The following is a 13,626-nucleotide window of genomic DNA, read 5'->3' as shown; positions in this document are numbered from 1 at the left end:
CTTACATGCTTTGACAATGTAAATAAAAAGCAACTATCATAAACTGGATAAGAATGGAGAGTGGGTATGAAAAGTAGAATAAGCATGCTAATTGCCTTATAAGTATTACTTGGGGGCTTCCCTGGTGGCGCAGTGGTTGAGAGTCCACCTGCCGATGCAGGGGACGCGGGTTCGTGTCCCAGTCCAGGAAGATCCCACATGCCGCGGAGCGGCTGGGCCCGTGACCCATGGCCGCTGAGCCTGTGCATCCGGAGCCTGTGCTCCGCAACAGGAGAGGCCACAACAGTGAGAGGCCCACGTACCACAAAAAAAAAAAAAAAAGAGAGAGAGAGAGAGAGAATGTAAAAGTCCGCATAGTGAAAGTTATATGACAAGATATATGAAAGATAAAAGAGATATATGACATATGACAGAAATGAGCCAAACATATTGATCATATCATTTTCCTTTTAACTCACATGTGAAAAGGAGAAGATTTTTAGATTGGCCAACAAAGCAAAATGAAAACCTACAAACGGTATGTGCAAAGGATGCACCTAAAACAAAGAAATTCAGATAGGTTAACAATTTTTAAATGGACAAAGGTATGCAGGGAATACATAAATGTAAAAAACAAGAGGAGTGACATTAAAAGAGACAAAGAGGAGCATTGTATGATGATAAAGCCTATAATTCACCATGAAGATATAAAATTATTAATATACAACAACCACATTCATAAGGAAGAAACTATAACATTTGCAAGAAAAGTATAAAGAAACACACCAATAAAAGTTCATGGCATTTTCAAGAACCAGCCTCAGATGTCACACAGCATCATTTCCACCACACTCTACTGGCCATGGTAGTTACAAAGGCCGGCACAAAATTTTTCTGTTGACTTACATAGAGGTAGAACTCTAGACATAACATATGAGGTAACAGGTGTAACTGAGATCTCATGACCTGAGTCCTGGGTTCCAATGCTCACCTTTGTGGATCATTTTGCCTCTGTGGCAGCTCTCTGTTGCTTGATTCCACTTTAAACCTTGTTTCACTCTATTTTCTATGACCGAAAATTTTGCCATTGATATTTATTTCCTCAATACAGTAAGATCATTGGCAAATTATTGAATGCTTAATTTACTCAACACATTAAATCTCTCAGAAAATTTAAATTAAATTATCCATGAAGAAAACACACAACTGAAAAAGAGAGCAAGTGAGGGGATGGGAGAGGTAAGGTAGGAATTGTGAGACCATCAGGTAGAGGGGCCATCAGCATAGACTCTGAGGTTGCTCCAGGAAGGGGTTGGAAAGGAAAACTGAACCAGCCAGTCCAGGTGTAATCTAGAAGGTCTTCTAGGATCAGTCTCCTGCCCCACCCAGAAGGGGTCCTCACCCACTGCTGCCTAGATGCAAGCCCATAGTACTGCTGGAATACCAGCATTAGATACCGTCCTAGTCCATTTGAGCTATGAACACAGAAATACTATAGACTGGGCGGCTTATAAACAACAGAAATGTATTTCTCACAGTTCTGGAGGCTGGAAGTCTGAGATCACAGCTGAGTTCTGGTGAAAGTCCTCCCTTGGCTTACAGACTGCCCGCTTCTCGTTGTATCCTCACACAGTGGACAGCAGGGACAGGAAACCATCTCTCTCATGACTCTTAAAGGGCACTAATCCCATTCATGAGGCTCCATCCTCATGACCGCATCTAATTCTAATCACGTCCCAAAGGCCCCTCATCCTAATATCATCACTTTGGGGGTAGGTAGGGTTTCAGCATATGAATTTGGGGGTGACACAGACATTCAGTCTGTAACAGACACCAAACCCCAAGGCAGGGGCTGAGAGAGCGCAGGGTCTCCACATACTCACTAGGAGTCACAAGTTTCCCGGCACTACTGGGATCCACTGGGAGCTGATTCTTCATTTGTGAGCCTACTTCACCTCATACCTCATCTCTGCTCGATGTAACTAATCCAGTCCCACAACCCCAGCTGTGGCTGCATGTGAAGAAAGAGAGAGAAGTTACATGGGATGGAGGTGGAAGCCAAGGGAGTTGGGATTCTAGTCCTCCCAAAAGAAGCTCATTAAAAACATTGTCTTAATATCTTCAGCCTAGCACAGGGCATGGCACCCAGATCAATACACACACACACACACACACACACATACACACACACAGAGCAACCTGGACCCAGTGATGGATGAAAAGTGGAATAGGAAACAGACTTACAATAACAGTAAAAACATTGGAAGGTTTTCATGTATTATTTGTGTCATTAAACATACATTTTTTAAAGAATGTAAGAGATTTAACTAAGAATAAATTTCAGTTTATACAAATAATATGAGACATCATGCGAATATTCCCTGAATGTTGACAATCACAAATCGAACAGGCTTTCCAGGCATTTGCCCTCACTCCCAAACCTCCACCTTCACCAAGCCCCCAGGGCTTCTTGGCCAGCCTGGCAGCACGTAGCTCAGCTCCAGCCGTGCGGAAGCACTGATTATCCTTGGCAGCAAGACCCAGGCTTGTGACTGGCCAAAGGAGGTCTGAGGGTCATTTCAGTGTGAATCTCTTGAACTATTTATTTTCAAGCAGGCTTAGAATGGGCGTAGAGCTGTGTCTAAGACTTGGAGAAACATTAGGCCCGTTTCATTTTCTGACCTGGCTCATCCCAAATCATATGTCCAGGGCTTTCCATGCAAACTCCTGGGAGTTTGAGGAGTTAGTCCTAACAGGAGAGGCAGTGCGGAGCCCAGGAAGCAGGTCAGCAGGGCCTCAGCTTTATCTTGGAACTGGGGAGGGCCAGCTGTAAGGAGGGAAGGTTGGAATCCGAGTGAGATTCTGTAACGGAAAAAATTCCACATCTGTGGGGTTTCACATACTTTAGGAGACAAGGAGATCCACAGCCTCTCTCGTCACAGCACCATCACTACCACCTCCACCAGGTGGCAATGCCACGTGGTCTATGACATCCATGGATTTCACAGCCCAGTTCCTAATAATCAATTCAAAAAAATAATATGGTTCATGGGGAATAATAGCTTAATGGGCATGGGGGTTGATTTCAGGGTGATTAAATGTTTTGGTACCAGACAGACGTGGGCGTTGCACAACACTGTAAATGTGCTAAATGGCACTGAATTGTTCACTTTAAACTGGTTAATTTTATATGAATTTCACATCAATTTAAAAAATAAGATGGTTCGATACAGTGGCTGAATGGAAAATTAACACCTAAGAATCATTTACCTTGACATAGAACAGAAATACCCAGTTAGAAAAGGAAACTGGAGGGAAAGTCCATTTTAAAGCAGCAACAGAAACCATGAATTACCTAGGATTAAACTGAACAGGAAAGATGTGAGGTCCAGGCATTTTAAATTATCACACCTAATTTAAGGGTCGGGCAGAAATAACTTGAATATATATGGGAAAGTTCACCATAATCCTAGATAGGAATCCTGACTGTTATATATGGTAATTCTACCCACAGTATTCTATAAATTAAATGCAATCTTAATCAAAATCCCAAATTTCTTTCTGGAACTTGACAGATTTATTATATAACTCATTTAAATATAGAAAAGAGAAAGTGTAATCTGCAATTTGCCCATGATCCTAAACAGCACAGATTACTTCTTTCGACGGTCTTACTGGATCATCTTACGTGTGCATACATTTCTGAGAAAGCTATAAAGCACAGTGGCAGAGATTTCAGGTTCTTTAGTCAGAACTGATCCCAACTCTACAGCTTAAGGTTGTATGGATGACCTTAGCCATGCTACTTAAACTTCTAAAGCCTCAGCTATCTCTTTTGCAAAATAGCTAGGATAATACAGTCCTCATACATATGAGGATTAAATGTAATTATCATGTCTGAGTTCTTAGCCTAGTATTTCAGGCATAATGGATCTCAGCATTCAGTAAATGGTTACGTTTATGGTTATACAAATACATGATAGCATATATGTGATTTTATTATACACTGTGAGCTGGAGTTTTTTTATTTACTATTCTATTATGGACATCTTGGCAAGTTAAAACATGTATTTCTTTATTATTTAGTGCTTAACCTGGCACCAACAAATACTACGTGCTCAGAATATATCTGTTACATGGGTAAATGAAGAAATGAATCTTAGCTGGTCTTTTAAAGCTTGCCACTGGTTGTAATGGTTGCCTTGGTTTCCAGCCTGTGGATATACTATAAATGAATAACCAGTCCTCCACTGACAGACATGTATTATTTATAATGTTCAAAACACTGAAAACAGCTCACAGATACAGAGAACAGACTGGTGGTTGCCAGAGTTGGGGGGTGGGAAGTGGGAAAAATGGGTGAAAGGGGTCAAAAGGTACAAACTTCTAGTTATAAAATAAGCCATGGGGATGTAATGTACAGCATGGTGACCATAGTTAATAACACTGTATTGCATATTTGAAACTTGTTAAGAAAATAAATCTTAAAAGTTCTCATCACAGGAAAAAGAAATTCTGTAACTATGTATGGTGACAGATGTTAACAAGACTTATTGTGATAATCATTTCACAATATACACAAATATCGTGTTGTATGCCTAAAACTAATATAATGCATGTCAATTATATCTCAATTAAAAAATTTAACTGAAAACATTATAAATAGCCATTAATGGGGATTTTAGGTAGGCTTTGTACTTTAAGTAATTCCAAATGAGTTAAAACATTCCCACCCCTGTATTAATTGTGACCAATATACCTGGAGGTCATCTCAGTGTGAATTCCTCAAGATAGATCCATTTTGGGGGAACTGGGGCAGGGCCATCATTCCAAGCCATCATCTCCCCTCTGCAGAGCTGGCTGTACCCCCTAGGAGCCTGCCGTGGGTGAGGACCGCTCGGCTGGTGAGACAGTCCTGCTGAGCCCCACCTCTCTGTGTGTCTTTGTTGGTTTGACTCCTTTCTGCTTTTACAGGAGAAAAATGCTGTTTCTTGGTGAGAAGTGACCACCAAGTGAGGACTAAATATAGTGAAAATTTCTCTACAGAAAATGTAATTCAAGAGAAAGCCTGGAGCCTAAGAGCCCTTTTCTGTTGGCAAATATGGTGATTCTGAGGTCTTCAAACTGATGGGTCAAAAATGTGTGACCTACAACCACACCGCCCGCCAGCTACACCAGCAGCTGGGGTGTGGAGAGGCCACCCGAACATCTGCAGGCTGATTCCACAAGATTCCAGTGGAGGCCCCTGCCCATAGCCCACCACCCTTCTCTTCCCACCTTCACCACCATCCTTCATCGGAGGGGCCTTGTGTGCATGTTTGCGTCCAAAACACATAGTTTGCATGTCTAGCATGCCTTGCTCCCCGTTCAGCTGACATGCTGGGCCACCTCTCGGGGGTAGGCTTGCACACTCCATCTGCCGAGAGAACTAGCAGTAAGTCCTCATGGGCCCTGGAGAAGAGAACATGGTCCATAAGGGTGGGGTTGCTCCAGGGGGGCATGTCTCCTTGGCTCCGTGGACTCCTCACCCTGTGGGGAGGGCAGCAGCTGGAAGGCGGCCAGAGCAGGACTCTCGAACAGCCAGCACCTGGCAGAGCCCTGTCTCCCTGCTCTAAGGCAGCACCCTGAAGCCCAGCCAAAGCTTCCAATTCATCAGTGGTTCTCAACTGGTGACGGCTTTGCCTCCCAGAGGCCATTTGACAATGTTGCAGACATTGTTGGTTGGCGCAAGTCGGGAGAGGGGCGTTGCTGCCATCTAGTGGGTAGAGGCCAGCAGTGCTGTTAAACCTCCTGCCATAACCAGGATAACGACCACCCTGGCCCCACCCCTACCCTTGCCAACAAAGAATTATCCAGCCCAAAGCGTTAGCAGTGCTGATGTGGAAAAACCTTATGAGACAAGCATGAGTGTGGAGGCCGACAGGTTTGGGGTTCAGCCCCCCAATCCTGCCACTGACTGGTATGGGACCAATCTTTAAATCTCCCTGTGCCTCAGTTTTCTCATTTGTATAATGGGGTTAATGGTAAATATTTCACAGTGCTGTTGTGAGAACTAAAAGGAACTTGATATGTAAAATGCCTCACACAAAGTAGGTCTTCAGCAAAGGTTATAGGTGCTTCTTAAATGGGAAAGGAAGCCAATTTTGAATTCTTCACGGTCTTTTTACAAATCAATTAAAAGTGTTGGAATTTGGAAGAGAATATTTAAACCATGAAAGCAAGAGAAGCTTATGATATTTCAGAACTACTGTGCATAAAACATGAAGAGGAAATATGGATGTGTAGAAAAATAGTCTTAAATTAGGCTAATCAACAAAAAAGTTGTTTATACATAGTGCTGTAAGACGCTGCGAATTGTGTAAGGCTGAGTTATACTTCTAACAGGTTTTTGTCTTTTCTACAAAGAATTTTCTATATCAAAACACCATCCTGGGAATTCCCTGGCGGTCCAGTGGTGAGGACTCAGCAGTCTCACTGCCTGGGGCCCGGGTTCGACCCCTGATCGGGGAACTAAGATCCCGCAAGCATCACCTGTTTGCTTCTAAGATCCTCAAGATGCGATAAGCCCAGAAGCATAAAGTAGGAGATAACCTCCTACAATCAGAAATTTTCTTGATCTAAAGGAAATCAAGGTCTTTCCTCAAATGCAGCTTTCCCCTGGCAGAGATTAGGGGCCACCCGGAGACATGGCTCAGAGCCAGCTGCACCTGGATGGGCGAGATCCATCAGGGCTTGGGGAGTTTCCTCTGGGTCTCAAGAAACTGGTAGCCAATAACTGTAGATATGTCACAGATTAAACTTATGCATTTAAAAATGCCTCTTGAGATTATCATACTAAGTGAAGTAAGTCAGAAAGAGAAAGACAAATACCATATGATATCACTTGTATGTGGAATCTAAAATATGACACAAATGAACATATCTACGAAACAGAAACAGACTCAGACATAGAGAACAGACTTGTGGTTGCCAAGGGGGAGAGAGGGTGGGGGAGGGATAGATTGGAAGTTTGGGGTTGGTTAGCAGATGCAAACTAGAATGGATAAACAACAAAGTCCTCCTGTATAGCACAGGGAACTATATTCAATATCCTGTGATAAACCATAATAAAAAGAATATTAAAAAGAACATATATATACACACACACACATATATATATATATGTATAACTGAATCACTTAGCTGTACAGCAGGAACGAACACAACATTGTAAATCAACTCAACGTCAATAAAAAGTAAAAATTAAAAATAAAAAAATTAAAAAAGATCCCGCAAGCCACGTGGCATGGCCCAAAACAAAAACAAAACAAAACAAACAAAATGCCATCCCTACCCCTTTAGTGGCCTCTACACACACCCCTGTTTACTCCCTGGTCCCCAAGCCCCAGCAGTCCTGTGTAGGGCAATCCCATCGGAGGTGACTCGCTGCCATCTGGTGGTAGCATTGGTAAGGGCAGCTAAAATTTTGCATTTGTTTGATTTTTCTGGTAAAAATGACAGAACGAGATCTAGCACGCACAAAGCATTTTTTTAAAAATTGAGATATGATTGACATGGAACGTTCTGTAAGTTTAAGGTGTAAAACACTTTGAGCTGATACATTTATACATTGCAATACGATTGCAGTTGTAGCAAACATGTATTTAACAGCGCTGTAGGGGTTACAGGGAACGTAAGGGTGGACCAACACACCCGCACTCCTTCCCATAATCAGATGGAGACATCTGGGTTCCTGGCAGTTGATGATAACTTGGCGACCCCTCAACCTGTTTTAACATATGTTTAGTTGGAGTAGGGATTCTCTATTTAATAAAAACAGAAATTGTATCATTCCTTACGCTCAAGTAAGAAATCTCCTCCAAGTACTCATATAAAGCTCTAATCATTTACACGTAACCAAGGAAAGAGATCATTTACAAGCACGCAGATATTAAACAATGTCCAAAAGTGCTTAAAAATTTTCTTTCTGACTTTGTAAAGAAAATGTTTCCAACTTTCCTATATTTCTTCCCTCTTCTGTTTTCGTTTACAATATTCCTAATTGGGCAACTTTCTGAGAGGCAAATTTAAGGATTTAAAATGCAGATAATAAATCACCCCTATGATAATACTATGCCATGATTATTTGAATTCAGCATTTCAGCTGATTTCAAATGGCTGTCAGGGCTGGTAGTGTGACCTAGCATTGCACCGAACAGACTGCATGTATATAATGAACAATAAAATATCTACTTCAGTATGCATCCCCCAGATCAAGAAAGAGAACCCTGACAATGACCTCTAAGGCCCTGTGTGCTGTGTCTCTCCCCCCACCATCCCCTACCCCCAACAAGGGGAATCCAATATAACAATGTTTTTGCATCTTTTGCATCCAGAGTGCCTGACTGAAAACCACAGGAAAAAAAAAAAAAACAACTTTGATTGTCTTAAACAAAAAAGGGGTGGGTAGAAGAAAAGAGGGGTTTTCACAGAATTCACAGGAGGTTGGAGGGTCAGATCAGACTAGAAATAGACAAGAACCAGCAGGGTTTGGGGTTGGCCTGCCACCCCGACGAGGATACAGGGCCCCTCGGCACCCTTCATTCAGAATTACTTTTCTAAACCTGGGTTCTGTGCCCACAGCAGGCAGGGGGCTGCCTAGATCACAGTGGATTCCCCCAGGCCCCGTCCAGGAAAGATCACAGGTCCTCTCTGCCCACAGAGCCCCCAGATTTATTCAGATGACCATCCCCAACCTGGGGTCGTGACCCTGAGTGGGATGGGGGGACAGGATGCAACCCCTTTCCAAAGGGTTTCATTTCTCTCTGGCTTCCTCTCTGATTCTCTTTCCTCCCACTCCCAGATCCTCTGAGACTGTTGTTCAGACCTTGGTCTTGAAAGCGATCAAGACTCCTCTCTAAGTTTCCAATAAAAAGCTGAGTATTCCCTTGCTTCTTTCCCTCTGCATTTCTGAAATCCTCCTCTAAAGGCCAGGCAGGGGAAGGACCTCAGGATGCAGGATTGTGTGGGTTTAGGGATGGGGAAGGTTAATATTCAGCAGCATCATCCTGCCACTTATAAAAAGTTATTTCTGTTCAAAGACATTTATCATGCCTCAATAATAACCATAAAAGACCGATGCTAAAATGATCCATCGTATAATGCAACAGCATCAGGATGTGTTACAAATTCACCTCTTGCTGCAAAGCCGTGACTTCCCTGAAAGGTGAACATCCACGTGCAAAAGGGAAGGGCCTGAGCATGGAGACCTTTAATCCAGACCTGCACCGTGAGCTGCCTGGGCTCCTGTGGGATTTCCCACGGGTGCACCTTCCCGCCATGCTCCAGCCTGCCGACAGGGGTACGTCAATGACAAAGCGTGAGTGACTGCCCAGAGCCAGCAGAGAGACGCACATATTCCTATGTTGGTGGTCCCCACGAGGTTATTGCTGTATGTTTGCTTCCTGCAACTTTTATGTGGTTATTTTTCTCAGTCTTTGATTAAATTCTAACTAGCATTTATGGAGTCTTAAAAGCACCTCCACAGAATCCTGGGTTCTCCAGGAACCCAGCTGGAAGCCACCAGACTGAAATATTAACCATGCTCGTTGCAGGTAGTGAGATCTTTATTTTCTTCTCCGTGCTTATCGTCACTTTCTGCCTACTCTAAAATCCACCTGTGCACCTTGTGTAATTCTGTGTAAGCTGAACAGAAATCAATGTTATAAAGGACTGCTGACCCTCTGGGTCCACGGCTCTCTGCTCCCAGGGACTTTAGTCTCCCACGCACTTTGCTCTCTCCTGGCCACGCAATATTTGCTTACGTTCACAGGTAGGTAAGAGTGCTTCAGGAGGTGAAGCTAAACTCCACTCAACCAGCCTCACCATTTTCCGGGCTGAGTGGTGTAGGAACCATAGTGAGTGTGGCAGTAATCACAGCCTGAGCAATTCTGGGAGGACCATGGAAGAACTTCTTCGGTAAAAGTTGTAAGACACTGGGAGCTGTCTTCCTCATCCCCCAGGTCTAGCTCATAATCATCAAGTCAACCAATCACGGTCCATCAAAGTCCTAATGCCCACCCACAGTCCACCCACCACTGCCTCCTCTCAAGGGAATCCACGTGACCTCTGAGCTCACAGAGGTGGGCCACATCCTTGATTATCAGCGTCACTTGACTACCTGAAAATATGCTGTGGCCCCAGCTATGAAGCCCCCAGTTCAGACAGTTACAGATGTGTTTTGTTGACTACAAAGTGTCCAGAAATACTCCAGGAGTGGTATCACTCTCTCCAGTGGTATCTCAACTCCAGGAAACACGAGGACCAGATAGCTGATCTTTCAGCACCCCACATGTACCTTTCAGCACATTTCGTATTTACTTTGTAATGAGATCAGTCCTCTGAGAGTGTTTGAAAGACAGTGCTTGCCCTTATTGTATACACATTTCCCAACCACATGTTACAACACTGAGCAGGTACCATTTTGCTTTAACCACAACAGACTTATAACTAACAGGTGATGCTTACAATGGTATGAACCCCTTCTGTTCATCCCCCTTCTCTAACATATTCCCCTCCCCCAACCAGTCTAACCCTAGAATCTCTGTTTGGATTGATACTTGATACTTGAGTCTCATGAAAAATGGTCATCTCTGCCTGAACCTCACCTACCCACCTGCCCCCAGCCCCAGTGACAGGCACTTCAAGATACTTCATTCCTTTTTTAGACAGCTACAGGTTAAAAGTTTTCCCTATACGGAATTGAAACTGAGCCCCATAGAACCGGATTACCTTATTGAGTTTATGATTACTCTCTCTATCCAAAACTTTATTTCCTTGCTTGTCTCCTCTGACCTCAATCCCTTTCTTGTCCCCTCTGACCTCAATCCTGTGCTAACTAAACACTAATCAACCAGAGTCAGATGACTGAGATTGCTGTGGTTGATAACATCGTTAATGTACTAAAATGGCTATTATAGATATCACCATTAATGTACAAACTCAGGTTGTTTCTCCAGGGCAAGATGAGCTCACAGACACCTCAAGCCATGGACCAGCTGCCTAGAGAATTGTAAACCAAAGACATCCTGACTCCCGAAACCACGATTAAGAAATATCACAGAAATGTCACAAGACGATGATTAATTCCAGTTTCTTTGTTCTTCCCCTTTAAAACATCCCTAACTCAAAGACCAAGATGGAGTGGGTCTGATACTTGTCTCCCACTCCTTGCTTAGTGCCCTGCAAAAAAAAAAAAAGCAAAAAAAAAAAATTCCTTACTTTGCTGCAAACACCTGCTGTCAGAGTTTGGCTTTCTGAGCCTCAAGCACACAAGCCCTCGCTCGGTTACAGAATCAAATACAGATTCACTTTCCCAACTCTGCATTTCCTAAATCAAAATGTTCTGAAATCTGAAAGTTTTTTTCTAATTCTTTTGACAGCAAACCCTATAATGAACTGGTATGAGGCGATTTATAGTCTTTATTTAACTCATCATATGATTTACTGCAGAAATATCAATGTGTTTGATTATGGTACTGCCCCAAACCCCAACTGGGATGTTATATAATGTATGATATATGTACTATATCACCTTTCCAAACTTCGAAAAATTACAGAGGGTTTTGGATAAGAAACTGTGAACCTGTATCTGTTTCTTCAGATATGATATTTTGGTCTTCTACATCCCAATTTATTTTTTCTAGGTAATCTAGATCACTGATTGAGAGAGGTGAATTAAAGTCTCCCACTATTTGTTTGCTTGTCTGTTTTTTCCGTATCTCCTGTAATTTTAGCTTTATGAATATTGTGCTTTGTTATTTGGTACACGGGCATTCATAACTGTTATAAGCTCATTGTGAATTGCATCTTTGAATGTTATATAGTGCCTCTCTTCATCTTCACCTGATGCGATATTGAGGTTAGGACTTGTGCTTTCTTTTCTTTGCATTTGCCTCATGCAGCGTTATACATACTTTTATTTTCAGCCTTTTGGAAAACACTTTGTCCTAGATGGGTCATTTGCTTGATAACAGCATAAGGTCGGTTTTGCCTAGGAATACAGTCTTAATTATTTTTTCTTTTACTAGGTGAGTTAAGCCTATTTAAACATTCAATGATAAGTAACATATGTTAGCCTTAGTTCTATCATGTGACTATTATACTATACTTTCTATTTTTATAATTTTTAAAAATCTTTTACTATGTAGTCTGTGTCCTTGTTGCTGTGAGTAATTCTCAAATTTTGGAAGTTTTCAGAAGTTACTTTTACAATGAAAACTTTAACTAATACCTCTAGTTTTCTATTATTTAACAAATGTCTATTAGTTCCTTACTATGAACAATTTAAAAACAAAGTAAGCGCATTTCCTCTTCTTTCCTTCCTCTCCTCTCCTGGTGGATTTTAGTCAATAATATCTTTCTCAGAGTTTATCTTTCTATTTAAAAGTGCTATTTTAGGGCCTCCCTGGTGGCGCAGTGGTTGAGAGTCCGCCTGCCGATGCAGGGGATACGGGTTCGTGCCCTGGTCCGGGAGGATCCCATATGCCGCGGAGCGGCTGGGCCCGTAAGCCATGGCCGCTGAGCCTGCGCATCCGGAGCCTGTGCTCCGCAACGGGAGAGGCCACAACAGTGAGAGGCCCGCGTACCGCAAAAAAAAAAAAACCCTGCTATTTTATTACTTGGTTTGTCAGCTTTAAGGAATGTTTTTTGACTCCCAGTTATTAAAGATGTAGCAATCAGTAAAATTATTCTACTTTTCACCTACTTTCTCACTTCCTCTGCAAATATTTGCTAATTACAGTGTTTATATATTCTCAGGACACATCATTTTTACACCCTTTTCAATCACCCTAATGTGTAGGATTAATTTAGCATTAGTCCACAGTAAATGTATTCAAAACTTGCTTTTTCCATAATTTCCTCAATTATCTCTTAGTTGGCTGACATTCATCCTCTGGTTATTTCCTTAAGAAACGTTCATAAAATTGATATTCGCTGAATTCTTTCACGTTCAAGACTATCTGTAGTCTTTACAGTTGAAGGGTAATTTGGCTGGATATGAAGTGCTTGGGTAACACTTTTTCCTTGTAGATCTTTTAAGTATTGCACCACCATCTTCTGGCAGTGAATGTTGCTGTAGAGAACTCTGAGGCAAGCTCCATTTTTCTCCCCTATAAGTGACTTGATCATTTTGCTTGATTGATCATCTTTGAAGTCTAACAACTTTACTAGGATATTATCTCTAAGTTAACTCTTCTGGGTTAATTTGCCCTGATACAGGATATAAATTAAAGTCTTCTATATTTTCAAAAATCATATTCCTATTTGACATGTTTCATTGTTTTGGTTTTCTTCTAGAGAAATTCCAATTATATAAATAATATTAAATCTTCTTTTCCTGTATTCTATATCTATCATTTTCTCTCTACTCTTTTTTTAAATCTTCATTTCCTTTCTATTTTGTTTGCCATTCTCATTTCTCTCCTCTGTGTCCCTTATTATGGTTTTCTTAATTGCCTATTATTTGTATTTCTTCCATTTCATCTTTATCTCTCTGATACTTAGTTTTTCCTGAGCCCTGCCAGCCCATGCTTCATCTCCTCTGATTATCTCACCAACTCTTTTCCTGTGTTCTTTTTCTCTTCAACTTTTTATTTTGAAAAATTG

The sequence above is a fragment of the Mesoplodon mirus genome (genome assembly GCF_964341445.2).
Source record: "Mesoplodon mirus genome assembly, chromosome: 4".
Classification (NCBI taxonomy): domain Eukaryota; kingdom Metazoa; phylum Chordata; class Mammalia; order Artiodactyla; family Ziphiidae; genus Mesoplodon; species Mesoplodon mirus.
Note: the sequence above shows the minus strand (reverse complement) of the source record.